The sequence below is a fragment of the Pan paniscus genome, chromosome 11, assembly GCF_029289425.2.
Source record: "Pan paniscus chromosome 11, NHGRI_mPanPan1-v2.0_pri, whole genome shotgun sequence".
Lineage (NCBI taxonomy): Eukaryota > Metazoa > Chordata > Mammalia > Primates > Hominidae > Pan > Pan paniscus.
In genome coordinates, this window is record NC_073260.2 from 6822340 (window position 1) to 6849068 (window position 26729).

The 26729-nt window shown below is 50.4% G+C and overlaps 1 protein-coding gene across 1 annotated transcript in view; it reads right to left on the minus strand.

Moving 5' to 3' along the window:
* CFAP77 (cilia and flagella associated protein 77) overlaps positions 1-26729 on the minus strand; it is a 161887-nt gene that overhangs the window by 36527 nt on the left and 98631 nt on the right. The window lies entirely within an intron of this gene.

A 26729-nucleotide genomic window follows, 5' to 3' on the forward strand; every position in this document is an offset into this window, starting at 1 on the left:
CTCAGCCACAAGCCTCTGTAGCAGCGAATGGCCAACTGCTCCCAGGTGGGACCTAATCTCTAAGCAGGTTGAGAGACGGAATATCCAAATGGACAATGGCCAAACCACATATAAAAGTAGAACGATGGGCTGGGTGCGGTGGCTCACGCCTGTAATCCCAGCACTTTGGGAGGCCGAGGCAGGTGGATCACCTGAGGTCAGGAGTTTGCCACCAGCCTGGCCAACATGGTGAAGCCCTGTCTCTACTAAAAATACAAACATTAGCTGGGTGTGGTGGCGTGTGCCTGTAATCCCAACTACTAGGGAGGCTGAGACAGGAGAATTGCTTGAACCTGGGAGATGAAGGTTGCAGTGAGCCAAGATCATGGCACTGCACTCCAGCCTGGGCAACATAGCAAGACTCGTCTCAAAAAAAAAAAGAACTATGAGCCACAATCTGCAGCAGCTAGGCCAGGAAACCAGCCCGTTTTGTACAGTAACCAGCCCAGGAAGCCACCTGCTATGCCAGACTTGTAGGAAGTCAGACTGTGGTCTCTACCAACAGGCCAGGAAGCCAAAGAATAACCTTGAAACAGCCAACCCAGAATGTCCAGGACTTGGTTAATAACTCCCAGCTCCCCTAAGTTTTGTACCCACTTGGAGCTTAGAACCAACCAGAGAAAACTAAATAAGCACCCCTAACCAGTCCCATAGGATGCCCCCATATATATAAGATAGATATCTAGAATTTATGATGTATATCATATATATGATGCATATACATATATTTCTATTTTCATGAGGAAGAAAATGAAAAGATAAACCAAACTTATTAACTAAGAAGCTACCTGTAGAATGAGGGAGAGAACAGGAAGGAAATGACAGAAAGGAAAGCTAGAACTTTTTGAATAGACTTTGTGTTATAGTTTTGACTTTGGAAACATAAAAAATGGTTTTTTTGCTAATTATGAAAAAATTAAAGAGAAAGGATTAGCATCTACCCCAAATAACAACAGGAGAAAGCAAATGAGCCTAATTGTATGTCAAGTTGTGGCATAACCACAGATGATTTCAAGTGACTTTATTTATTTATTTATTTATTTATTTATTGAGGTGGAGTCTCACGCTGCCACCCAGTCTGGAGTGCAGTGATGCAATCTCAGCTCACTGCAACCTTGCCTCCCAGGTTCAAGTGATTCTCCCACCTCAGCCTCCTGAGCAGCTGGGATCACAGGCACCAGCCACCACACCCAGCTAATTTTTTGTATTTTTAGTAGAGACAGGGTTTTGCTATGTTGACCAGGCTGGTCTCAAACTCCTGACCTCAAGTGATCTGCCCACCTCGGCCTCCTAAAGTGTTGGGATTACAGGCGTGAGCCACCTCGCCCAGCTTCAAGTGACTTTAAAAGAGATTTGGGTAGAATATCACTAGCGTAAGACATCTTGAGGATAAAAAGAACCATGAGGAAATCTGAAGCTGTGTCCTTGTTGCTAATAATAATGTTGATATTGTTAGTTTGAAACTATTATGTATACATTCCAGGATAAAGCAAATTAGTAATTATATAAATGTCATTAGGAGAAAAGAAATACCTATATAAAATCAAAGTAGAAAAAAACCTCTGTAATTTTAAATTTGAATTGTAAATATCATTATGAACTCATTAGTTTTCCTCTTGATAAAAAGTAACATGTTTCCTATCCCTATCTCTGTCCACTGTGAAAGTCTAGAAGTGACAACAACTCAGTAGCAGTGAGCACCCCTAGTGCCCAGACTGTGGTCTCTAAGTGCCGTTCTCTGCTCAAAAGAACCAGGGATCACTGGAGAAATGGCTGATCTCTGTGCTCAGGAAGTCCCCATGCCAGAAGCAAGAAGGCTGTCAGAGGCTACTGGGAGACATGGAAATGGACCACAGGGGCCAGCCCAAATTGGCCGAAGACAGGACAATTTGAGCGTTAGACAGAATAACAATGGCCGTGAGTTGAAATCCATCATACAGCACTCTCTATATGACATATGGATATATATGCATAATTCTGGTGGGAAAAAAGGAAACCCTCCTTGTGCAGTTTGGAGGTTGCTGGGACACAAAATCATTATTCTGAAAATAAATAACAGAACATTTCCCTGCCTTTCTAGTACAAACTGCATCTTGGGGTAATCAAATAGGCGATAAGGGAAAGTTCTTTTTTTTTTTTTTTTTTTTTGAGACAGAGTCTCGCTCTGTTGCTCAGGCTGGAGTGCAGTGGCAGATCTCAGCTCACTGCAAGCTCCGCCTCCCAGGTTCACGCCATTCTCCTGCCTCAGCCTCCCGAGTAGCTGGGACTACAGGCACCCGCCACCACGCCTGGCTAATTTTTCATATTTTTAGTAGAGATGGGGTTTCACCGTGTTAGCCAGGATGGTCTCCATCTCCTGACCTCGTGATCTGCCCGCCTTGGGATTACAAAGTGCTGGGATTACAGGCAGGAGCCACCTCGCCCGTCCGGAAAATTTCTTTATAGAAAAGCCAGAGCTCATAAATGCAGGAGGAATGACAGAATTAGTGGGGAAATCAGTGTTTTGCGACTCCTAATGAAATAATGGATCTAGGGAACATTCATCTGTGGCTGCTAAAATGATTAGGTGGAGGCTGATGGGGAGCTTCCCAGCAGATGGGTCATGCTGCAGCAGCTGAACCGAATGACCAGCCCTTTATATGACCATCATTTTATTATTGTGGTAAATATACACAACATAAAATTGACCCCAGTTATCAATCTCGACATCACTGACAGTGACAAATAGATGCTGTGCCAGAACTGATATGCTAGGAGGGATGCTGGACTGCCTACCAAACATGTTCGGGGGAAAAACCCAGAGTAAACTGGAAGGTAATCAAGCCTCTAGACCAGCATTGTCAAATTACTTCTTTTTCTTTTCCTTTTTTTTCTTTTTGAGACAGAGTCTCGCTCTGTTGCCCAGGCTGGAGTGTAGTGGTGGGATCTCAGCTCACTGCAACCTCCACCTCCTGGGTTCGAGTGACTCTCCTGCCTCAACCTCCCGAGTAGCTGGGACTACAGGCGCCCACCACCATGCCCAGCTAATTTTTGCATTTTTAGAAGAGATGGGGTTTGGCCATTTGGCCAGGCTGGTCTTGAACTGTTGACCTCAAGTGATCCACCCACCTTGGCCTCCCAAAGTGCCGGGATTACAAGCGTGAGCCACTGCACCTGGCCTCAAATTACTTTCAATAGAAAAAAACTGCAATTACTTTTGTACCAACCTAATATAACGTGAGCTACCCTGTAACCCCAAACCAAGGAACGCCTGGAGCCGCCAGCAGCTGGAAGAGGCAGGAAGGGTCCTCGGCTAGAGCCCTGGGAGGGAGCGGGGCCTGCTGACTCCTGTTTCATGCTTCTGGCCTCCAGAATTGTGAGAGAATCATTTCCTGTTGGGTAAGCCACCAAGTTCATGGTAATTTGCGACACTGGCCACAGGACGCTCGTACGCAGGGGTTCCTCAGCCTACACACTGGGAAACATCGATGGGAACCACCTTTCCCATGAGCGGTATCCAGAACACGGCCAGTGACCGGAACATGAAGAGTCTTCGGCAGCTGAAGGGCCCTTTGAGCAGCGTTTCTCAAACTATGCACCTGGGTCACCGTGGGATCTCGTTCAGGGTACCTCCGGTTCAGTCACGTGGGGCGGCTAGAGGCGCTGCATCCAGGCCTCATGCTTCAAGGCTTAAGGACCTGGAGATGATCTAACCCCAGGCTCTGAGCCTCCCAAAGTCCCATGAAGGTGCAGGCGATTATTTCTGTGCAGCTATGTAAAGACTTTCATCTAGGGAGAGAATCCACAGCTTTTATCTGATATTCTCGGCCTCCCAAGTGGCTGGGACCTCAGGCGTGCGCCACCATATCTGGCTAATTTTTTGTTTATTTTTTGTAGAGATATGGGTCTCACTATGTTGCCCAGGCTGGTCTCAAACTCCTGAGTTCAAGTGATCCTCCTGCCTCTGCCTCCCAAAATGTTGGGATTACAGATGTGAACCACCGCGCCTGGTTTATGTGTTTTTCAAAGATGCAAATGCCCCAGGAAGGGGTCAGAACCTCAGAACTTACCCCGTGACTTAATTTCACAGAAAAAAGAATGAGGAAATGGAGGTGCTGAGAGGGGAAGCGTCTCCCAGGGTCACACAGCTCAGGACCGGAGATGGCAGACCTCGAGCCTCTCACTCTGCGTTTTATGTGGCCTGCGTGGTGGTCTTAAACTTTGAAATCATTGTCAACACTTAAAATTTTTTCCATTCAAAAAACAACATCCTCGAGTGTCTTGACATTTGTAAGTTCTGCCCATGCTGGACTGCACTCCTGGCTGCAGCAATTGGCTGGCGCTGAGTAGCAGTTCCCCTTCCGCCCCAGGCCTCGCCCTGCCCTATCGCCCTATCAGGCTGGCTCCGCTCTCTGCCGGGCTTCTCCACGTGTTTCAGCTTATGGCCCAGAGACAGCTGCAGAGCTAAACCAGACCCTAAATATCCACTCCCTGGGCCCTGACCGTGCTCCGAGGCCAGTCTGCCTCCCCTCCACGCAGCTCTCTTTGGGCCGGGGCTGAGCTGGGATTCTGCCTGAGCAAAGGTTCAGCAGCTTCAAGCTGCCGCCCCTGCGCAGAGGTCCTTCACACAGCAGCCTGTGGTGCTGCTACAAACGGTGGTTCTTTGTTTTCCAGTTCTTTTACCCCTGCGGTGGCTTTTATTACTTAATTATTACACACCCCATGCTTCTGAGCAGCCTAATTTATAGCTGTGTTTTCTAATGACACTAGATTCGTAATCTGAAAATATCTACCCCAAGAGGCCGTTCACAACAGAAAAGCTCTCTTCTCAGCAGTCCCCGGCACGTCCATCGCCACCACAAAGGCACCCTCAGCCCTCCTGCGGGCTCGGCTGACATCCTCATGTCTTGCTCCGGCCAGCAGCTCTTATTACTGGGAAAGGGGCTTGGGGCATGAGAGTAACCGACAAACCCTGGGAGTCCCAACGGCCCCAGCCTGGGTTCTCTGAAGGAGACCGGCAGGCTGTGCCCGCTTCTGCTGGGGCGCATTACCTTGGATACAAAGGTGGAGAAGCTGGTTTGACATGGGGAGAACCTAGGACATAAGTCAGATCGTATCACCCCTTGCTTAAAATGCCTTCCATGGCCCCCCCATGTCTTAGCCTAAGCCCAGACTCATTGCCCGGGCCACAGGGCCCTTCCAGCGGCTCCTGCCTCCTTCTCCAGCTCCTTCCTGACATTCATGCCACCCCCCACCTCGTCTTCCGAGCCCTGGAATCCTCTTTCTCTCGCTCAGCACACACTCAGCTTCCCCTTTGCCTTCAGGTCCCAGTAGTGAGGCCACCTCCCCAGAGGGCTCCTCCCCAACCAGCCCATCCTAGGACAGCCCTGGTCCGGCGCCCTCCCACGCGGGGCGCTCATTCATTGGTTTGCTGATTTACAGCAGGTCTTGGCCATTGGCCACCAACATCACGAGGGCGGGTATGGTTTATATCTGGTGTGAACTGGCACAGTGCTGCTCTCAGTAATTATTTCTTGTTGAAAAAGACTGAGAGAGAAAGAGAGGACACACGGCGGGAGGGAAGGGGGGAAGGAGACAGAAAGACTAGGCAGAATTTTAGGAGATAAACTTTTCATAATTCAGGATATTGTAAATTGGGCTATATATGAGTTATAATAAACCAAAAGAAGCGAATGGAGGGAGATTGCAATTCAATGGAGGAAGGATAGTCTTTTCAACAAATGGTGCTGGAGCCTTGGACATCTTGGACAACATAAACAACAAAGCAAACAAACATAACAAACTCAACCTAAGTCTCACACCTGATATAAGAATTAACTCAAATGGATCACAGATTTAAATACAAAACATTAAACTATACAACTTCTAGAAGAAAACATAGGAGAAAATGTTTGCGATCTAAGGCTACGTAAAGAGTTTCTTAGACTCAACACCAAAAATATAACCCATGAAAGAAAAAAACTGATAAATTGGGCTTCCTCAGAATTAAAAACGTTTGCTCTGTGGGAGATCCGGTTCAGAGGATGGAGAGACAAGCTATAGACAGGGAGAACACATCTGTAAACCATGTATCTGGCAAAGGACTCGTATCTAGAATAAAAAACTCAAAACTCAACGGTAAAACAAAACAAATCAAAACCAAAAAACCCCCAAACAATCCCATTAGAAAACTGATGGCCAGGCATGATGGCTCACGCTGTAATCCCAGCAGTTTGGGAGGCCGAGGGGGGCAGATCACCTGAGGTCAGGAGTTCGAGACCAGCCTGGCCAACATGGTGAAACCTCGTCTCTACTAAAAATACAAAAATTAGCTGGGCATGGTGGCGGGTGCTTGTAATCCCAGCTAATCAAGAGGCTGAGACACAAGAATCGCTTGAACCTGGGAGGTGGAAGTTGCAGTGAGCCGAGATTGCACCCCTGCACTCCAGGATGGGTGACAGAGAGAGACACTCCGTCTCAAAAAAAAAAAAAGAAAATTGGCAAAGCCTAGCCCGGTGGCTCAGGCCTATAATCCCCCCATGTTGAGAGTCCGAGGTGGGAGGATTCCTTGAGCCCAAGAGTTTGAGACCAGCCTGGGCAACATGGCAAAACCCTCTCTACAAAAACCAAAAAAAAAAAAAAAAGAAAAAAAAAGAAAAGAAAAGAAAGAAAGAAAGAAAATAGGCAAAAGACATGAAGATATATTTCATCAAAGAGAATATATGGATGGCAAACAAACACATGAAAGAATAGTCAACATCTGTAGCCATTAGAGAAATGCAAATGAAGACTATGATATCACTATGCCCCCATTAGTACAGCTAAAATAAGAGGGCATAATGACACTACCAAATGAGGATGCACAGAAACTACAGCTCCCATGCACTGCTGGTGAGGATGGAAAATGGCACAGCCACTCCGGAAAACTGTTTGGCAGTTTCTTTTTCTTTTCTTTTCTTTTTTTTTTTTTTCTTTGAGACAGAGTCTTGCTCTGTCGCCAGGCTGGAGTGCAGTGGTGCGATCTCGGCTCACTGCAACCTCTGCCTCCCGGGTTCAAGCAACTCTCCTGTGTCAGCCTCCTGAGTAGCTGGGATTACAGGTGCCTGCCACCACGCCCAGCTAATATTTTGCATTTTTAGTAGAGACGGGGTTTCACCGTGTTAGCCAGGATGGTCTCGATCTCCTGACTTCGTGATCCGTCCGTCTCGGCCTCCCAAAATGCTGGGATTACAGGCGTGAGCCACCATGCCCGGCCAAGTATGTGTTTAGTTTTTTAAGAAACTGCCGGTCAGGCGCTGTGGCTCATGCCTGTAATCCCAGCATTTTGGGAGGCCGAGGCGGACGGATCACGAAGTCAGGAGATCGAGACCATCCTGGCTAACACGGTGAAACCCCGTCTCTACTAAAAATACAAAAAAATCAGCCAGGCGTGGTGGTGGGCACCTGTAGTCCCAGCTACTCAGGAGGCTGAGGCAGGAGAATGGCATGAACCCGGGAGGCGGAGGTTGCAGTGAGCCGAGATCGCACCACTGCACTCCAGCCTGGGCAACAGAGCGAGACTCCGTCTCAAAAAAATAAAATAAAAAAACAAAAAAAAACCTAAACACATACTTACCAGATGGCCAGGCAATTGCTCTCCTGGGCATATATTCCAGAGAAATGAAAGCTTAGGTTGACCTAAAAACTTATTCACAAATGTTCATAGCAGCTTTACTTGATTATTTGTTTAATTTTTTTTTTCTTTAAAGATGTAATTGAAGAATACATAGCGGCTTTAGCTGTAACAGTGCAAAACTGGAAAACAAAAACATCCTTCAATGAATGAATGAAAAGGAGAGGATGAAAAGACAAGCTATAGAGCAGGAGAACATCCAGTTCCATCCATACCATGGAATACCACTCAGCAACGAAAAAGAATGAACTCTCCCTACATGCAACATCTCGGATGAACTCTAGGCCTTATGCAGAGCAAAAAAGGCCAACCTCAAAAGGTTACACGCGTGTGATTCCATATATTTAACATTCTTGAAATTTTCCAGGCATTGGGAAATAGGGGGAAGCAGGGTTCACTATAGGGGGTGTGAGGAAGATCTTTGGATGACAGAACAGTTTTGTGTCTTGATTGTGTCACACAAATCTACACATGTGATAAAACTGCAAGAACTAGATACATCACACACACACACACACACATACACACATGCACACATGCAGATGAGGGCATATAAAATTGGCAGCTGAATGGAATCTGTGCATAGTACCAATGTCAAGTTTTGGGTTTTCATTTTGCAATCTAGTTATGTGAAATTTTGTCATTGTGGGGAACTGGGTGAAGAGGACGTGGGCTTTCTCTGTACAGACTTTCTCTTTAAAACTTTCTGTGAATTTATAATCATCTCAAAGTAAAATTTTTTTAAAATGCAATCAAGCATGCTAGTGGAAAGACTGAAATAGCTTTATACTTTTATAGAAAAATATTTTAAAATTACTATCATACTGGGGCCGAGCGTGGTGGCTCACACCTGTAATCCCAGCACTTTAGGAGGCCAACGCGGGTGGATCACTTGATGTCAGGAGTTCAAGAGAAGTCTGGCCAATATGGTGAAACCCGGTCTCTACTAAAAACACAAAAATCAGCCAGGCGTGGTGGCGCATGCCCGTAGTCCCGGCTACTCAGGAGGCTGACACAGGAGAACCGCTTGAACTCGGGAAGCGGAGGTTGCAGTGAGCTGAGATTGTGCCATTGCACTCCAACCTGGGCGTCACAATGAGGCTCCATCTCAAAAAAAAAAAAAAATTACTATCACATAAAGAGGTAATCAAAGAGTATAGGGCCAAAACATATAGGGTAAAAATAAATATAGGATGTGTCAGCCGGGTGCAGTGGCTCACGCCTGTAATCCCAGCACTTTGGTAGGCCGAGGCGGGAGGATCATGAGGTCAGGAGATCGAGACCATCCTAGCTAACACGGTGAAACCCCGTCTCTACTAAAAATAGAAAAAATTAGCTGGGCATGGTGGCGGGCGCCTGTAGTCCCAGCTACTCGGGAGGCTGAGGCAGGAGAATGTTTTGAACCCAGGAGGCGGAGCTTGCAGTGAGCCGTGATCTCGCCACTGCACTCCAGCCTGGGCGACAGAGCAAGACTCCACCTCAAAAATAAATAAATAAATAAATATGGCGCGTGTCGATTAATTTTTTTTTTTTTTGAGACAGAGTCTTGCTCTATTGGCCAGGATGAAGTGCAGTGGCACAATCCCTGCTCACTGCAACCTCCGCCTCCCAGGTTCAAGTGATTCTTGTGCCTCAGCCTCCTGAGTAGGTGGTATTACAGGCATGCACCACCGTCCCTGCCTAAATTTTGTGTTTTTGGTAGAGACGGGTTTCACCATATTGGCCAGGCTGGTCTCCAACTCCTGGCCTCAAGTGATCTGCCCATCTTGGCCTCCCAAAGTGCTGGGATTACAGGCATGAGCTACCGCGCCCGTCTTTAATTTTTTTTAAGTATGTTCTTTTCCTGGGTTTTTGTGGTTTGTGGTATTGGTCAGCTAATTTAAATTTGCAATTTGTTCTGATTTCTTTTCTCATCCTAATTAATTATTCAGTTTTGTGCCTGAATTTGTATTCATGATTTAAAATTTTTTTTTCTGAAAGAGGGCCCCCAAGCTTGAATAAGCTCCAGGCTTATTACTCCACAAAACCTGGAGCTGTCCTGAATGCCGGGAAGATTTTGATTTTTTAATTAGCCTGAGAGAATATCATGTACCATTTTGTGCCAATAAATGAAATAAATTAGGGAATTTTTCCAGGAAAATATAAAAGATCAAAGTTGACTGAAGTGCTTATACAAAACTTTAGTAGAGCCTTGGAAACCAGGCCTGGGTACTTTTATTTATTTATTTATTTATTTTTGAGACGGAGTCTTGCTCTGTCGCCTAGGCTGGAGTATGTCTCTGCTCACTGTAACCTCCACCTCCCCGGCTCAAGTGATTCTCCTGCCTCAGACTCCTGAGTAGCTGAGATTACAGGCTCACGCTGCCACGCCTGGCTAATTTTTGTATTTATGTATTTTTTTTTTTAGTAGAGACAGGGTTTCGCCATGTTGGCCAGGCTGATCCAAACTCCTGACCTCAAGTGATCCGCCCGCCTTGGCCTCCCAAAGTGCTGGGATTGCAGGCATGAACCACAGTGCCTGACCCCGGGTACTTTTACACACAAGCTCTCCCAATTGTCCTATAGAAACTATTCCAGAACTTTCCACAACTTTTTCTAAAACAGCTTCCCAAATCATTTTATGATCACAAACCGAGACAAGGAGAATATACACACTACTGGTCGGTCTCACTTATAAACACAAATCAAAGAATACTAAGTAAAATAGGTTGGGCGCAGTGGCTCATGCCTGCAATCCCAGCACTTTGGGAGGCCAAGATGGGTGGATCTCTTGAGCTCAGGAGTTCAAGACCAGCCTGGGCAGCATGGCAAGACCTTGTCTCTAAAAAAAATTAGAAAATTTAAAAAAGGATGCTATGTATAATAGCACCAAATCAAATAGGCTAATGCATTAACAGCAAAGGCCCCTTGTAATATCTTGCATTCATCCTGGAGCCTGGGAGTGGGGGTGGCGGGGCAGAAACCAGACACATGGATGCAGCTCACTCCCTGCCATTTCTCACCAAGCAGCCAGCCAGGGGAGGAAAGAAATTCATCTTCCAATGAAATTGGGAGTATTGATGATACCCGAGCCTGGGCATATTAATTAGAGCATGGAGATTGCTTTTTGTAATTAGAAGTGACCAGAAAAGCCGAGGAAGCCTGAGGTTTCACCTAAGGGACCGGGAAAGAAGTCGACCCTTACAGCAGGTGTGAACAGGCCCCTCAGTCAGGGCTCAGGTGTTCTCGGACCCCCCTGTGCCTCCCAGTTGTTCACTGAGCTGGTCACATTTGTAAAAGTGATGGCCTTCATGATGAAATATTATGCAGCTGCCAAAAAGAATGAAGTGGCTGTGTGTGTAATGAGCCAGAGAGATCCCTGAGACACGTCATGTGTAAAACAAGAAGTCAGGGGAGGAGACATACAGTACAGGTGCCTCTGCACAAACGTGGGTGGATGAAAAAAAGACTGGAAGGTCGGGCGCAGTGGCTCATATCTGTAATCCCAGCACTTTGGGAGGCTGAGGCAGGTGGATCACTTGAGGTCAGGAGTTCCAGACCAGCCTGGCCAATGTGGCGAAACCTGTCTCTACTAAAAAATACAAAAATTAACCGGGCATGGTGGCAGGTGCCTGTAATCTCAGCTATTCGGGAGGCTGAGGCAGGAGAATCGCTTGAACCCGGGAGACGGAGGTTACAGTGAACTGAGATCGTGCCACTGCACTCCAGCCTGGACAACAGCGTGAAACCCTGTCTCAAAAAAAAAAAAAAAAAGAAAGAAGAAAGAAGCCTACCAGTGATATCCACAGCGAGGCCCAAGGCAGGGGAGCAGAACTAGGGATGGGGTAAGGAAGACTTTCATCTTTCAGCTTACTTAGTGGTTGTATATGATCCTTTTGCAAAGAATAGAGGAGAAAAAGGAAAGAAAAGGACTCCTGAGAGTTGGCTGAGGCCGCGTGGCCGGTGGTGAGGGTGATGAATTCCGGTCCCCAGACTCGGGGTCAGGACACATTCCCAGCTCCGCCTACCATGCACAGGTCCACACCGAACATCAGATCAGAACTCTCCAGGCCGTTTGTTTTCCACCACAAAGCACCCGGGGGTGATCCTGCCTTCCTGGAGCCATGGGCAGAGCCCAGCCCTACCCCACCATGCACTGGGGACATCTAGCATTTCCCTGTGTACTTGACCTTTCAAGAATGCAGCTTTAGGAGCTGTTTTTCCTGTCGTCTTCCATAACCATTTTTTGATGCTACCTTACAACACGTTCAGTTTTTTAAGTAAATATAGTTCTTTATGGTAAAATATAGGCGTTTTTCCCACCCCCAAAATGAACGATTTTTGCCCCAGGCAGAGAGCCCCCGTGGTAACAGTTACAGCCGTCCTTTCTGCAGCTTTCTTTTGAGGCGCTGGAGGGGTTCACATGGAGGATCTTAATTATTTATCCTCACTAAATGAGCATGGAAAAGGTGGGAATGGGAAGCGAGGCCCAGAGAGGTCACATGGCTTGCCCAGGGTCACACAGCACACTCCAGTAGCAAAGCCTGGACTCCCACCCTTCTGGCTGCAGTGTCTCCAGCCAAGAGAATTTGAATCAATTTTCACAAAAGAGAGGGCAGTTAAGGCTGAACAACACTGCCCAGCAAGCCAGCTGCAGATAGAGGCCAAGTCCAGGGGCCCTGGCTATTTTCATATAGGACCCCAGACTTTCCCAGACACCATCCTTTGTCCTTGGACCCTGCAACAGCCCCCATCCCCTGGCCCCCTGCTCCTCATAGGAGCCAGGGCTTTTTAAAAAAATGCAAGTCTGGGGCCGGGTGTAGTGGCTCACGCCTGTAATCCCACCACTTTGGGAGGCCGAGGCAGGTGGATCACTTGAGGTCAGGAGTTCAAGACCAGCCTGGCCAAAAAGGTGAAACCCTGTGTCTACTAAAAATGCAAAAATTAGTTCGGCATGGTGGCATGCACCTGTAGTCTACTTGGGAGGCTGAGGCAGGGGAGTCGTTTGAACCGGGAGGCAGAGGTTGCAGTGAGCTGAGATTTTGCCACTGTACTCCAGCCTGGGTGACAGAGTGAGACTTCATCTCAAAAAAAAAAAAAAAAAAAAAAAAAGCAAGTCTATTTCTGTCTTTCTCAGCACAACCGGTGGCTTCCCATTGCCCCTGGGAGTGCATGATTCTCGAGGGTCTCCAGCTCAGTCCCTCTCCTACCCCCTCCCAAATGCAGAGTCCTCCCATACCTCCTCCTAGACTCCTCTCCTTCGCCTGGTGGACCCCTCTCAAGACCTCCCTTAGCTCTGCCCACTCTGCCATGCCTGCACTTCACACATGCGAGGTGTTTGAAGTTCTTTATAATAGTCGGCTCAGGGTCCACCTTTCCCACCAGGCTCTGAGCTCCACGGAGCAGGGATGGTGCTGGGTTGTCCTCTCCAAATCTCCAGGCCTGGACCGTCTACACTCAGTAGAGAAGCTGAGTGACTCTGGAAGCCTTTGGAAACTCCTTTCCTGAGGACCTGTGGCCTCAACTGCAATGCCCAGGAGGAGGTCTTTGGAAGAAATGGGCTTTTCCTTGGGGAACCTAGTGACGGGGGTGGGGTGGCCCCGATATACTTCAGGACGAGTGCAAGCACCGAGGACACATGGCCTCTTGATTCCCTTCTCTCTCTCTCATGGGAAGATCAGCCATTAAGTCGGCATGTCAGGGCCGATCCTGGATCCTCACTGCCCTGGAGAACAGAGAGCCCAGCCAGGCCGGCAGATGCCATGGAAGCAACCCCTTCCTGAAGACGAATGAGAGAAGGTTCCTGAAGCCGAGACACGCTGGAGGAGCCAGGGAGATCTGCTGCTCTCAGACCTGTTCCTTATTACTTCAGGACTGTGTTCAGAAGTAATTCAGGCTTGGGAACATCTGTGCTTCTGTGTGATACTGAAAGGGTCTGCCCGGGCAGTGGGGTAGGGATGCAGGACTGCGGGCTGCTCCTAGGCAGGACGGCCCTCCTGGCCTTCGAGGCTCTTCAGAGCCCAGGGAGAGAGGAATGGAGGGCTGGCCCTGTGCCAGTGTCTGGGGAGGGGCTCCTGGGCCGGGGGGCAGAAGGAATTGGGTCAGGTCCACACCGGACCTGAGGCCAGGAGCTTGGTGAGGGCTGGGGATCCTCCTGGAGGCAGGGGAAGGCACTGACTGAGAAGGGACATGAGAGACTTCTGGGATATGGAAATGTGCTGTATCTTTTAATTAATTAATTTATTTAGAAACTGGCTGGTGTGCGGTGGTGCGATCCTAGCTCACTGCAGCTTTAATCTCCCAGGCTCAAGCAATCCTCCCGCCTCGGCCTCCTGAGTAGCTAGGACTACAACACTCACCACCATAACTGGCTAATTTTTAAATTTTTGTAGAGGTGGGAGTCTCACTATGTTGCCCAGGCTGGTATTGAACACCTGGCCTCAAGCAATCTTCCCACCTTGGCCTCCTGAAGTCCTGGGATTGCAGGTGTGAGCCGCTGTGCCTGGCCTGGAAATGTACTATATCTTCATTGGATACCCAGGTGTATAAATTTGTCAAAACTCATCAAATTATGCATGGATCATTGTATTGTCTGGAAATTACACCTCAATAAGGCTGTTTCAAAAGAAAAACTAAAAAGACGAGATTGAGGAGTAAATGGCTGAGGCAGGAGTTATAGCAGAGGAAAGGCTTTATGAATGTACTAGAGATGGTTTCTGAGTGAGAGGAGAGGGGAGGGGGCACGATGCCAGACACTGTTGCGGTGTAGCAGAGTGGATTAAACTGGGGGAGGGGGAATGGTACAGGATTTGAGGGCCCAAGGACATTTCAGGGGGAGGAAGGGGACAGCAGAAGGGCGGTGAACCTCGTGAATGAGATCTCAACTCTACGTTCACTCGTTTGTTAGTCCATCCATCCACCCATCCACCCACCCGTTCATCCATCCACCCACCCATCCATCCACCTATCCATTCATCCATCCATCCATTCATCCACCCACCCACCCATCCATCCATCCATCCATCCACCCATCCATCCATCCACCCATCCATCCATCCATCTACCCACCCACCCACCCATCCACCCACCCACTCATCCATCCATCCATCCATCCACCCATCCATCCATCCATCCATCCATCCACCCACCCATCCATCCATCCATCCACCCATCCATTCATCCATCTATCCATCCATCCATCCATCCATCCATCCATCCATCCATCCATCTGCCCATCCACCTACCCACCCAACCATCCATCCATCCATCCATCCATCCATCCATTCATCCATCTACCCACCCACCCACCCATCCATCCACCCATCCATCCATGCATCCACCCACTCATCCATCCATCCATCTACCCACTCACCCACCCATCCATCCACCTAACCATCCATCCACCCAACCATCCATCCACTTGCCCACCCACCCATCCATCCGTTCACCCACTCATCCATCCATTCATCCATCCATCCATCCACCCACCGACCCACCCATCCATCCACCCATCCATCCATGCATCCACCCACCCACTCATCCATCCATCCATCTACCCACCCACCCATCCATCCATGCATCCACCCACCCACTCATCCATCCATCCATCTACCCACCCGCCCACCCATCCATCCACCTATCCATCCATCCACCCAACCATACACCCACTTGCCCACCCACCCATCCATCCATCCATTCATTCACCCACCCATCCATCCATTCATCCATCCACCCATCCATCCATCCATTCATTCACCCACCCATCCATCCATTCATCCATCCACCCATCCATCCACCCACCCACTCACTCATCCATCCACCTATCCATCCATCCACCCAACCATCCACCCACTCACCTACCCACCCACCCATCCATCCATCCATTCATTCACCCACTCACCCACCTATCCATCCACCCATCCGGCCCATCTAGCAGCATTAATGGTATGTCTGAACATGGGGGTGGCTCCCTGCCCTCTGGGGTCACAGAGCATACAGCAGAAATAACCATCCTCACAGCTCACACTCCCTGCCTGCCTCCTCAATCCTTGGGACAACAACTTGAGAGACTGATATCAATATCCTCACTTTACAGATGAGAAATCTGAGGCCCAGGGAACGCCACTGTCTTGCTCAAGACCACGCAGTAGTCATTCGAATCGTAAGCCTGTGGGGGTAGCCACGCTGCAGCCCTATCGCCCTGCAGTGCCAAGGGCCAATGCCAGTGTAGACAGCCACCTGCAGTGTGGCCGGAGCTCAGAGGAGAGAAAGGTTAATCCAGCAAGTGGGTGGGATGAGGGACATCTCCTCTGAGGCTGTGGACAGATCTCTGGGGATGGGTGGAAGGTGGCCGGGCAGGGGAGCTCCAGACAGGGAACAGGGTGAACACAGGGAGGACTCCCAGCTGGAGATGGGCCTGATCCACCCTGAAGAATAAGAGCGATTCCAAATGCCTCCCATCCTAACGAGCACTTTCTATACCAAGCCCTCCACGTGCAAAGCTCACCGAGTCCTCACAATTCTGGAAGGGAGGATGGAGACTCCTGGCTTTCAGAAGGGGAAATTGAGGCGCAGAGAAATGGAGCGAGTTGCCCGTGTGATGCTCAGGGATGCAGAGTAGCCAGACAGGAGAGCCAGGATCCGAATCCGGGTTCCCCTGGCCCTGAGGCTTTTTGCCCCTAATGGTTAAGCTGTGTGCTGAGCGGCTCCAAGGAGGGTCTGAATGATCCAGTCATCTCGTCCAGGTGGAGGTAGCTTGGTCAAGCTGTGCTTGTTGGCAGTTTGCTTGCCTGGACTACTGAGTGAGTGTTTCCCCTACACAAAGGAGTCCGATTTGTCCTGACTTCCACGCTGGGCCCCATCCAGGGGTCTCAGGCCCTCACACTTGGGCTGTGAGGGCTTCCAAGCTGCTGTTTCTACTGTTTGGAAAGCCGGGCTTTGGGCTTGCCAGTGGACTCCTGAACAGCCTGTGTCGTCATGACAGGGCCTCTGCTAAGAGCTTCAACAAATTATTTGCTGATAACCTGGCAGGAACCCCCCAGAAAAGTTTCTCACCACCAGACACGCCCACTAGCAACAAAACCGGGTCAAAACTCAGTCCCATAAAGCGAAAAAGGGGGAATGAAATGAAATCAGCTCCTACTTGGGATAGGCCTCCCAGAAACTTCAAATTAGTTCCATCAAACCCATCCTGACTGCTCCGCGATTGATACCCCAGACCAGGGGTTGATCTCCGATGCAGGCACAGGGGATGTGCAGGGGAAATGGAAATTATCATTTGCAAACATTAGGCTGACACTTTGTGTGTGCGAGGGATGAGGGCTGACAGCTCTGATTTGCCGGTGCGGCTCCGCTCTGCCAGGAGTGCTCTGTGGATTAGAGGGGCCCTTTCATGGCAACCCATCTTCATCTTCGCTGCTCATTAAAACTTTGTGGAGCTGGAGAACTTGGCGGAAGAGAGGAAGCTGGAGGAGCCTTCTGAGGGACTTTAGGTACACATTTGTTGAAAGGTGTTTCAGAAGGGAGACTTGGGTCTGACAAACTGGATTTTAGTACGGCTCTCCGTTCACAGCGGGCTAAAATAATTGGTCATCAGTGACTACTAATTCGGTTTAGTAGCCAGAGGCGATTTTTTTCTTCCTGGAAAATCAATGACAGCGCGGAGGTCTGTTCAACGTGATTCCGCTCAAGACGGGTCCTTATTTGGCTCTTGATGCTTCTTCCAGTGGAGACAGCTATTTTGTTAAAATAAAATTAAAATCCATCTCTAATATGCCAGCAGTCTGCTGCTCCCGGGGGCCGGGGAGGTGCTGGCACCCTCGCAGCTGAGAAGGGACGGAGGGGCGGGTGGTGGCCTCTGAGGCTGGGCCTGAGACCGTAGATGGCTGGTTTGGGAGGAGGGAGAAGGCTGGAGGGCTGGGCTTCTCTCCATGATATGAAATCGACACCCGATCCATGAGGGACACCCAGAAGTGGAGCCGTCTAGGGAGATCCACCCTCTCCACCTGCCGGATGGGGTTTCTGAAGACCGCCCTCTGTTCTCACACAGCCCCGAGCCGCATGCTGCAGGGCTGGGGTGTCTCCCTTTTTCCTTGGCACCCAGGGCTTCCTGAATGGCTTGGCTGTCCGACTGCCAAGTGACTTCCACGGCTGTTTACTGAGCACTTTGCTTGTGCCTACAGTTTCACCGCGGTTTTTTTCTAACAAGCGATTATAACATTGCCCGTGGGTACCAAAGCTACCACTAAATCTATTTTTTTTAAAACTGAAACTTTTATGGAGATCATTGTAGATTCACTTGCAGTTTGTACGAAATGATGCAGAGAGATTCCCACGTGCCCCTTACCCAGTTTCCCCCAATGGTAACTGTAGAATAAAATCACAGCCAGGATAATGGCATTGATACAGTCCAACAACGTCATTCAGATTTCCCTGATTTCGCCCATACTCGTGTGTGTGTGTGTGTGTGTGTGTGTGTGTGTGTGTGTGTGTATTTCTGTGTGGTTTAATCATGGGTTGTTTTATGTATCCACCACCATAGTCAAGACACAGAACATTCCATTCCCACAAGCTCCCTCCTCTTGTCCTTTGGAACCACACCCACCTCCCTTCCACACTGCACTCAAGTTCCAGGGACCGCATCATTTCATCCCGACAAGAAACCTACTAGACAGGAACTACTATTATGTCAGCCCCACTTTTTGTATAAATAAACTGGAGTTCAACAAGATTAAATAACTCACTCAGGATCAGCGTTGGGTGACTACTGCCCTAAAATGGTTGCAAATAGCAGACTCTAGGCCAGGTCTGGCCTGCAGACATGCTTAGTTTGGCCTGTAGCATTTTGAAATCTTAAGTAACCAATATATATTTTTTTAAAAATCAGAAGATTCACATAAAAGTCCAAATGCCTGGCTTTGTTTACTGAGATGTTAGATGATCTGGTAACACTGGTACACATTCCTATGTGTCCACAACTGGCTGGAGCTGCCAACTTTAGACCAGGTATGTGCCCCAGTTTGCTGCAGTCCCCACCACTCCCTATAGCCTTACACAGGGCCAGCCTCCCCTTTTATCTGCCAGGCCTCTGCAGGCTCATGAATTTGTAACCCTGGTTCTACGCCAATTAAACAACAAAAATACTTGGTGCCTCTCTCTCTTCCCAAGAGCCCAAGGAACTATTCACTGATGGATTTGACACAATTTTTTTCCTGTAGTGGAAGGAGTGTTAATCCCACTGACTGAGGGAGAAACGGAGGCCCTGGAGAGTGTGTGGCCTTCTCAAAGTTCCTCACCATGGAAATGGGAGAGGTCTGTGTTGAGTCTCGAGTCTTCAGGCTTCAAGGCAAGTTCTCTATCCTCTCTCTGCCTTCATCTCTGCTTGCTGCAGAAAGGGGTGCCAGGAGAGGCAAGGAGGGGAGAGAGAAGAGGGAATTCCTCCTTTCCAGGAGGGAAGGGAGTAATGAGGCCTGAAAGGAAGAACTAGGACCAGCCCGCCCATCAGGCCGAGAAGGCCCCGTGCCTGGGCCCAAGACACTTTTAGGGACTCATAAAATACTTAAATTTCTTTTAAAATCAGAAAAAAATAAAAATAATTCAGCCTGGATTATATTCATCTTTATACTAACATAACCATAAAATAGATTTTTTTAAATAGAGGAAGGGACACAGGAAGGCAAGTGTGCCCAGGGGTGCCAGAGTCCTCCTGCAGCCCTGTGAGGGAGGTGCCAGCCCTCAGGTCCAGCTGCCCTGGACCCAAAGACACAGGCCTCCGCCTGAATAAGAAGTTGCATTTGACACAGTCTCTCCTTCCCTCATAATGTCGAGCCGGGATTCTCTGTCCGAAGAGTGAATAAGAGTCACCTAGAGAGCTTAGTAAAAGTACAGATGTCACCTTCCACCCCCAGACATTCTGGCTCTCTGGGCCTGGAGGGTGGGGTGGTGGCAAGGAATCTGCATTTTAACAAGGGTGCCTCCCCCACCCCCGCCAAGTGGTTCTGGCACACGTGTTCCCTGGCACCCTTTGAGGGTCCCAACTCTGAGCCTTTCCCGGGCAGGGGACCGTCCACTTGCTGGCCCCCAGCACTTCTGTCCTCCCAGCAGAGAGCTGGGGCGGGCTGGGGGACTGAGCTCTGGCCCCCCGGGGGCTGCTGCACCCCTTGGCCCACCCTCATCCCCTCATTGCCTTTTTCTTAATTCACCCCTTGGCTCCAGGGCCTGTTTCTTCTAGGAAGAGGGGTGGAACTGAGGCCCCGCCTGTCTCCCTAGCAGGACTCTTAGAACTAATTAGAGAAGAGGACCTCTGGGCTTGTGGCTACTTTTTAATTGTTTGTGGATCCAACAAAAAAGCTAATGACGCCGGGAGGCTTGGTTAGCAGCACACACCTGACTTCTAAATCTGAATGAGAGGTCATTTGCAACGTGGTAACACTTTTCACAAGGATGAATTCAATTAGCAGTTCCGGGCACCGGTGCAGGCAGCAGGCGGCAAGGAAGGCAGCGCTCGGTGAAGCCAAAATGGAAAGGGCTGAGAACTAGAGATCCGCCAGGCCACTCAGAAACCGACTGGGCAGGGGGATCCTGGCTCCGGGGGCAAAAGTGAGTCCCAGGTGGGCACCTCTGCCCGGAGGTAGTGAGGATGGCAGACCCCACGGACTGGGTGTTAGGAGACTGGATTCTCAACAAGTGTGTGTCACTCAGCAGACAGCCTCACCTGGGGCCTCAGTTACCCCTTTTCCAAGGTGATCATTGATACCCATCCTTTGCCTGACCAGGAGGACAGAGCATCTCCTCACTACCACCCGTAGTCAATGACACAGGGAAGGGGCACCTCCTGTCACCCGTGGTCAGTGACACAGGGGAGGGGCGTCTCCTCACTGTCACCCGTGGTCAATGACACAGGGGAAGGGTCATCTCCTCACTGTCACCTGTGGTCAATGACACAGGGGAGGGGGATCTCCTCACTGTCACCCGTGGTCAATGACACAGGGGAGGGGTCATCTCACAGTCACCCGTGGTCAGGGACACAGGGGAGGGGCGTCTCCTCACTGTCACCTGTGGTCAATAACACAGGGAAGGGGGCGTCTCCTCACTCTCACCCGTGGTCAGTGACACAGGGGAGGGGCATCTCCTCACTCTCACTCGTGGTCAGGGACACAGGGGAGGGGGATCTCCTCACTGTCACCTGTGTTCAGGGATATAGGTGAAGGGTCATCTCACCATCACCTGTGGTCAGGGACACAAGACGGGGGGATCTCACTGTCACCCGTGGTCAGGGACACGGGGGAGGGGGCATCTCCTCACTGTCACCCGTGTTCAATGACACAGGGGAAGAGTCATCTCACTGTCATCCATGGTCAATGACACAGGGAAGGGGCGTCTCCTCTCTGTCACCCGTGTTCAATGACACAGGGGAAGGGTCATCTCGCTGTCATCCATGGTCAGGGACACAGGGGAGGGGGATCTCCTCACTGTCACCTGTGGTCAGGGATATAGGTGAACGGTCATCTCACTGTCACCCATGGTCAGGGACACAGGGGAGGGAGATCTCCTCACTGTCACCTGTGGTCAGGGGTACAGGGGAAGGGTCATCTCCTCACAGTCACCCGTGGTCAATGACACAGAGGAGGTAGAAAAAGTTGAGAAGACGGGAGGGCAGATGGGGCCAGCACCCGGAAGGACAATTGGGGTTGTCGGCACAGGCAGAGGAGGTCTCATTCCAACCAGCAGCTCTGCTCGTGGACATCAACCCCGAGGACCCTCGCACAGGGGCACCAGGTGTGCCAGGGTGCTGGCGGGGGCCTTGTCATGGGGGGACACGAGAAACACCTTAGCAGTAGAGAGATGGGTACACCTGTGGCGGACGATTCAGACAGTGGGACAGGGTGATGTTGCAAACGTGTGTCATGAGATGAGCGAGTCATGTGCAGAGTGACCTCCAGGGCACAGGACCCCGCTCAGTAGTCCCTGTGATTTATGGATCGCTAACGACAGAGCAAAACTGGGCACGCTGGGTGGAAAGCATGCGTGCTCCAACCTCGGGAGGGTCCTCAGGGAAGACGGGGAGGGGCTGAGGCTAGGAAGGTGTGCCCAGGGGCTTCAGATTGTGTTTGACACGTTTTATTTCTTTAATATTAAAGGAAAGGATCAGAAGCGAAAGCGGCCAGATGGTTAGCGTGCTAAATCCAGGTAGTGGGTTCACAGGAGTTAGTTATGTTGCTTCTGAACTTTTCTATTTGTTTGGAAAGTTTTCTAATAAACACAAAAGAAAGGATTGGTTAAAATGTTTTGCTCCCTTGATAGCACCATAGGGTGACTAGAGTCAATAATAACTTAATTGCACATTTAAAAATAACTAAGAGTAGAATTGGATTGTGTGCTTGAGGAGCTGGAGACCCCATTCTCCACGATGTGATTATTATGCATTACATGCCGGTATCGAAACATCCCATGTACCCCATAAACATATACACCCACTATGTACCCACAAAAATTAAAATTTTTTTAATGAAAAAAAAAATACCTGCTCCTCATAAAAGCATTTATACCTATCATCTCTATTTATTTATTTATTTGAAATGGAGTTTCACCCTTGTTACCCAGGCTGGAGTGCAGAGGCACTATCTCGGCTCACTGCAACCTCCACCTCCCAGGTTCAAGTGATTCTCCTGCCTCAGCCTCCCAAGTAGCTGGGATTGCAGGCACCTGCCACCACGCTCGGCTGATTTTTATATTTTAAGTAGAGACAAGGTTTCGCCATGTTGGCCAGGCTGGTTTCAAACTCCTGACCTCAGGTGATCTGCCCGCCTTGGCCTCCCAAAGTGCTCGGATTACAGGTGTGAGCCACCGCGCCCGGCCTATACCTATCATCTTTTGACTGATTACAAACCCCTTCTGCATTTTTCACAAAAACATAAGGGGCCAACAGGTAGCAAGACTCCAGGGGAAGCCATTGTAAAATTATAATTCTAAAGATTGTTTTCTCAAAACCCAACGACACCTAAAATGCAGGACACTCTGACTTGATTTGTGTTAAGATGCTTCGATGATTAGAGTGGGCTGAATGGTCTCCCCTCCACCACCAAAAGATGTGTCCATATCCTAACCCTCCTCCAGCCTGTAAATTTGACCTTATTTGGAAAAGAGGTCTTTGCAGATGTAATTCCATTAAAGATCTTGAGATAAGATCATCTGGGGATATTTGGCTGAGCCCTAAACCCAATGATAAATATCTTTGTAAGAGACAGAAGAGGAGAAGACAGAGATGCAGGAGAGACAGCCACGTGAAGTTTGAGGCAGCAGTGGCTGAAGGGATGCCAAGGAACACCTGGGGCCACCAGGAGCTGGAGGAGGTGGGAGACCCTCCCCTAGAGCCTGCGGAGGGAGCGTGGCCCTGCCAACACCTTGATTTCAGACTTCCGGCTTCCAGAGCTAGGAAAGGATCCATTTTTGTTACTTTTTTTTTTTTAAAACAGAGTTTTGCTTTTGTTGCTCAGGCTGGAGTGCAGTGGCATGATCTTGGCTCACTGCAACCTCCGCCTCCCAGGTTCAAGTGATTCTCCTGCCTCAGCCTCCCAAGAAGCTGGGATGACAGGTGTGTGCCACCACACCCAGCTAATTTTTGTATCTTTGGTAGAGACGGGATTTCACCATGTTGGTCAGGCTGGTGTCGAACTCCTGACCTCAGGGGATCCGCCCGCCTCCGCCTCCCGGGGTGCTGGGATGACAGGCGTGCGCCGCCGCGCCGGCCGCTTCATTTTTGTTATTTTAAGCCATCAAGCGTGTGGTGATTTGTTTCAGAAACCCCAGGAAATTAACAAACGATGATTTTCAACAGCTCCTGTAGCTGAAGCTCAGTGCCCTGCAAGAGTCGTGCCCGGGAAAGAGTTGGCCGTCTTATGTGCTCTTGGCACTAGAATAGTGCCTGTTCCCAAAATCCAGGACGCACTGCATTTGAGCCATCTGTTCCCTCTCACGCAGTCAGTCAACAAGCGTTTACTGAGCACCTACAACATTCCAGGCAGGCACATGCTTGGCACTGGGGAAGGAGGAGTGGGCAACACCAGACCCGCCCCACTGAGTCTGGTGGGGGAGATGCTCAGGTCTGCAGGCAGTGGCCACACAGGGTGGCCTGTCTAGGCAAGAGACACAGGAGTGTCTGAAGGACGGTGAGGCCTCCGCCAGGCAAGGTGGGAACGAGCATCCCTGGCAGAGGGAAAAGCACCTGTGAGTCCAGAGAAACGTGGGGAGGGAGGGAGTTCAGGGGACTGAAGGAGGTTTAGCTTGGGGGAGTCAGAGTCAAGTCTCAGCAGACCCAAAGGTACCCTTGTGCCCTCTCCCCTGTGTCCTCTGCCCACTAGAAACAGCATGCACTGCCTTGCTGTTATACCTGTTGATTGCTTATTGGTTTGTTTTGTGTTTCATTTTCTCTGTATCCCAAACACCCAGCACCACAATGCCCAGCACAGGTGGGCACTAAATGAACTCTCAGCATAGGCCGGAGGTAACGAATGTGGGTTCTGAGATCAGATCCCAGCGTGACCCCTTTGCAACCACAGGACTGTGTACAAGTGTCTCTGGGCCTTGGTTTCCTTGTCTATAAAATGGGGATAAGAGAGTCAGTTGCTACCTTAGGGCCTGTCTGGGGATCTCTTGAGTTGATGTGTATGAGGCACCCAGCATGGTGTCTGGCCCCGGAAACTGGCACTATTATTCATCAAAACGAATGCAAGTCTCCAGCGGCTTCTAGCTTGAACAGCCACTCCCATCTGGCCTCCGACGGGACTGATGGGGCCCAGCGTGCAGCTCTGTCCTGTGAGCTCACTGCTCCTCTGCACGATGAGATGATCTGGCCACCGACGGGATGGATCAGGGCCTGCCTGCAGCTCCTCCTGGCTGGGCTCACCGCTCCTCTGCATGACGCGCTCATTCTGTGACTACTTTCGCTTGCGGGGTCCCTTGCCACAGTGGGATGTGGGCTGATGTGTTGGGCTTGACGCCTGGTTCTTCGTGCAGTGCCAGGGAGGTGCCGGCTGGCTCACAGCAGCACCATCTCCTCCATGTCCCGGAAAGAGCTAAACCAACCTCACCCTAGCAGCCCCTCTGATTGTGTCGTGAGCTGGAGGCTGTAGAGGCGATAAGAGGCCCACGGCCGGGCCAGGCACCGAGCCGGACTCCCGACTCTGGACTCCAGCGTTGGCTCCCAGAAGGGCTTTCGCTGTGCCCCTCCCCCGACACGGGCGAGGCCCAGCTCTGGAAAAATCAAAGGCAGAGCGGAGCATGTGCGATGCAACCTGGGAGGCCCCGAGGGGGACCAGCCGGGCCAGCCTCGTTAGCGCTGACCTTGGCACCGAGCTGCTCCTGATGGATGGGGTTCGGGCCTGGCCAGGCCCCGGGGGAGTGGCGGCCCCATCCATTACGGGCCCATCAGTGCCTCCCTGAGCCCTCCCTGCTTGGGATGCCGCGAGTGTCAGGCCGCGAATAAATCTCTGTCCGGGCCACAGGAGAGCCGAAAGGGAAACAAGGCAAAGCATGAAAAATGTCTCTGTCCTGGCTCTGGAGACAAAGCTCCCATGAAGGAGGAAGGAGCAGCAGGAGTTTGGGGAGGGAGAAAGGGTGGATCAGGAGCAGCCAGTGTGGGGCCCCAGGGAGGCTGGGCTTCCTGGGAGTGGAAGGGGGAAAAGATGGGGGCCCCAGGCTGCTACCTGCTCCCAGTTATGGCTCCCTGCCTGTCCCCCACCTTTTTTGTTTGTTGTTTGAGACAAAGTTTTGCTCTGTCGCCCAGGCTGGGGTGTAGTAGTGCAATCTTGACTCACTGCAACCTCGACCTCCCGGGTTCAAGTGATTCTCGTGCCTCAGCCTCCCGAGTAGCTGGGATTACAGGCACCCACCACCACACCTGGCTAATTTTTGTATTTTTAGTAGAGATGAGGGTTCTTCATGTTGCCCAGGCTGGTCTCGAACTCCTGACCTCAAGTGATCTACTTGCCTTGGCCTCCCAAAGTGCTGGGATTACAGGTGTGAGCCACCGAGCAAGCCTGGCCCTCAGCCTGGGCCCCTTTTAACAAAACTCCTTGGAGATCCAGGCCCATGGAAGCAGGCAGGCCTTGAGGAGCAGGAGACCCCTGTCGGACTCAGTTCAGGAGGCTCCCAAAGCCCCAGCAGAGGTAGCCCGGGCTGGGCAGCCAGCCAGTGCCTCCACCTCCCAAAAGAACCTGTTCAGGCCGCTAAGGGCTAGGGTCCTGGTGTAAGCTGCCTGGACGGAGTCCCCACACCTCCATTCGCCACCTGTGACCTCTTGCTGAGGGACAGAACCTCACCATGCCTCCCTTTTCTCACGGATAAATAGAGGTGACGGGCGTCCGCTGCACAGGGCTGCAGTGAGGATTAATCCAGTTGCTCTGTGGAAAGCCAGGCCCCAGTAGGTGCTCATCAGTGTTGGCCGTTCATTGCTGTAACTGTTGTTCGTAGCCGCCATCTCGCTGCTGAGGACTCACCTCCGCACCAGGCCACTGGCACCAACGTGAACGGAGCTCAGGATGAGAAATGACTTCCTCGCCCAGGGCCTTGCTCTGCCTCCTGGAAGCATGCGGCCTGTGGATATGAACAGCCGCCCTGGAGGGAGACTCGGCTCAAATCCTGGTGCTGCCTCCAACTAGCCAGGAGACTTTGGGCAAGTGACTGTCTCTGAGCCTCAGTTTCCCCATCTGTAGAATAGGGATGATAGTCTCTACTTGGTAGAGTTGTATTTAATGAGATGAGGTACAGGGCTCAGTGTTGGACGCAGCGGTCACTCAGTGGGGGCCCGGAAAGTGTCAGCTATGAGGACTGCCCCCTTCCAACACACATTCTGAACACACACAGCTATGAGGACTGCCCCCTTCCGACACACACTCTGGTCCTCATTTGGTTCTCTGAAGCCTCTGAGAGCAAAACCCCTCCACTGTCCTAATCCCAGGGCTTCAGATGGTTATAGACAGCTGCTGTGTCTCTGCGGCATCTTTTCACGTCCAGCTAGGAGGACCTCATCTCTTCTCCTGTTCTTGTACACAGTAGACACCCT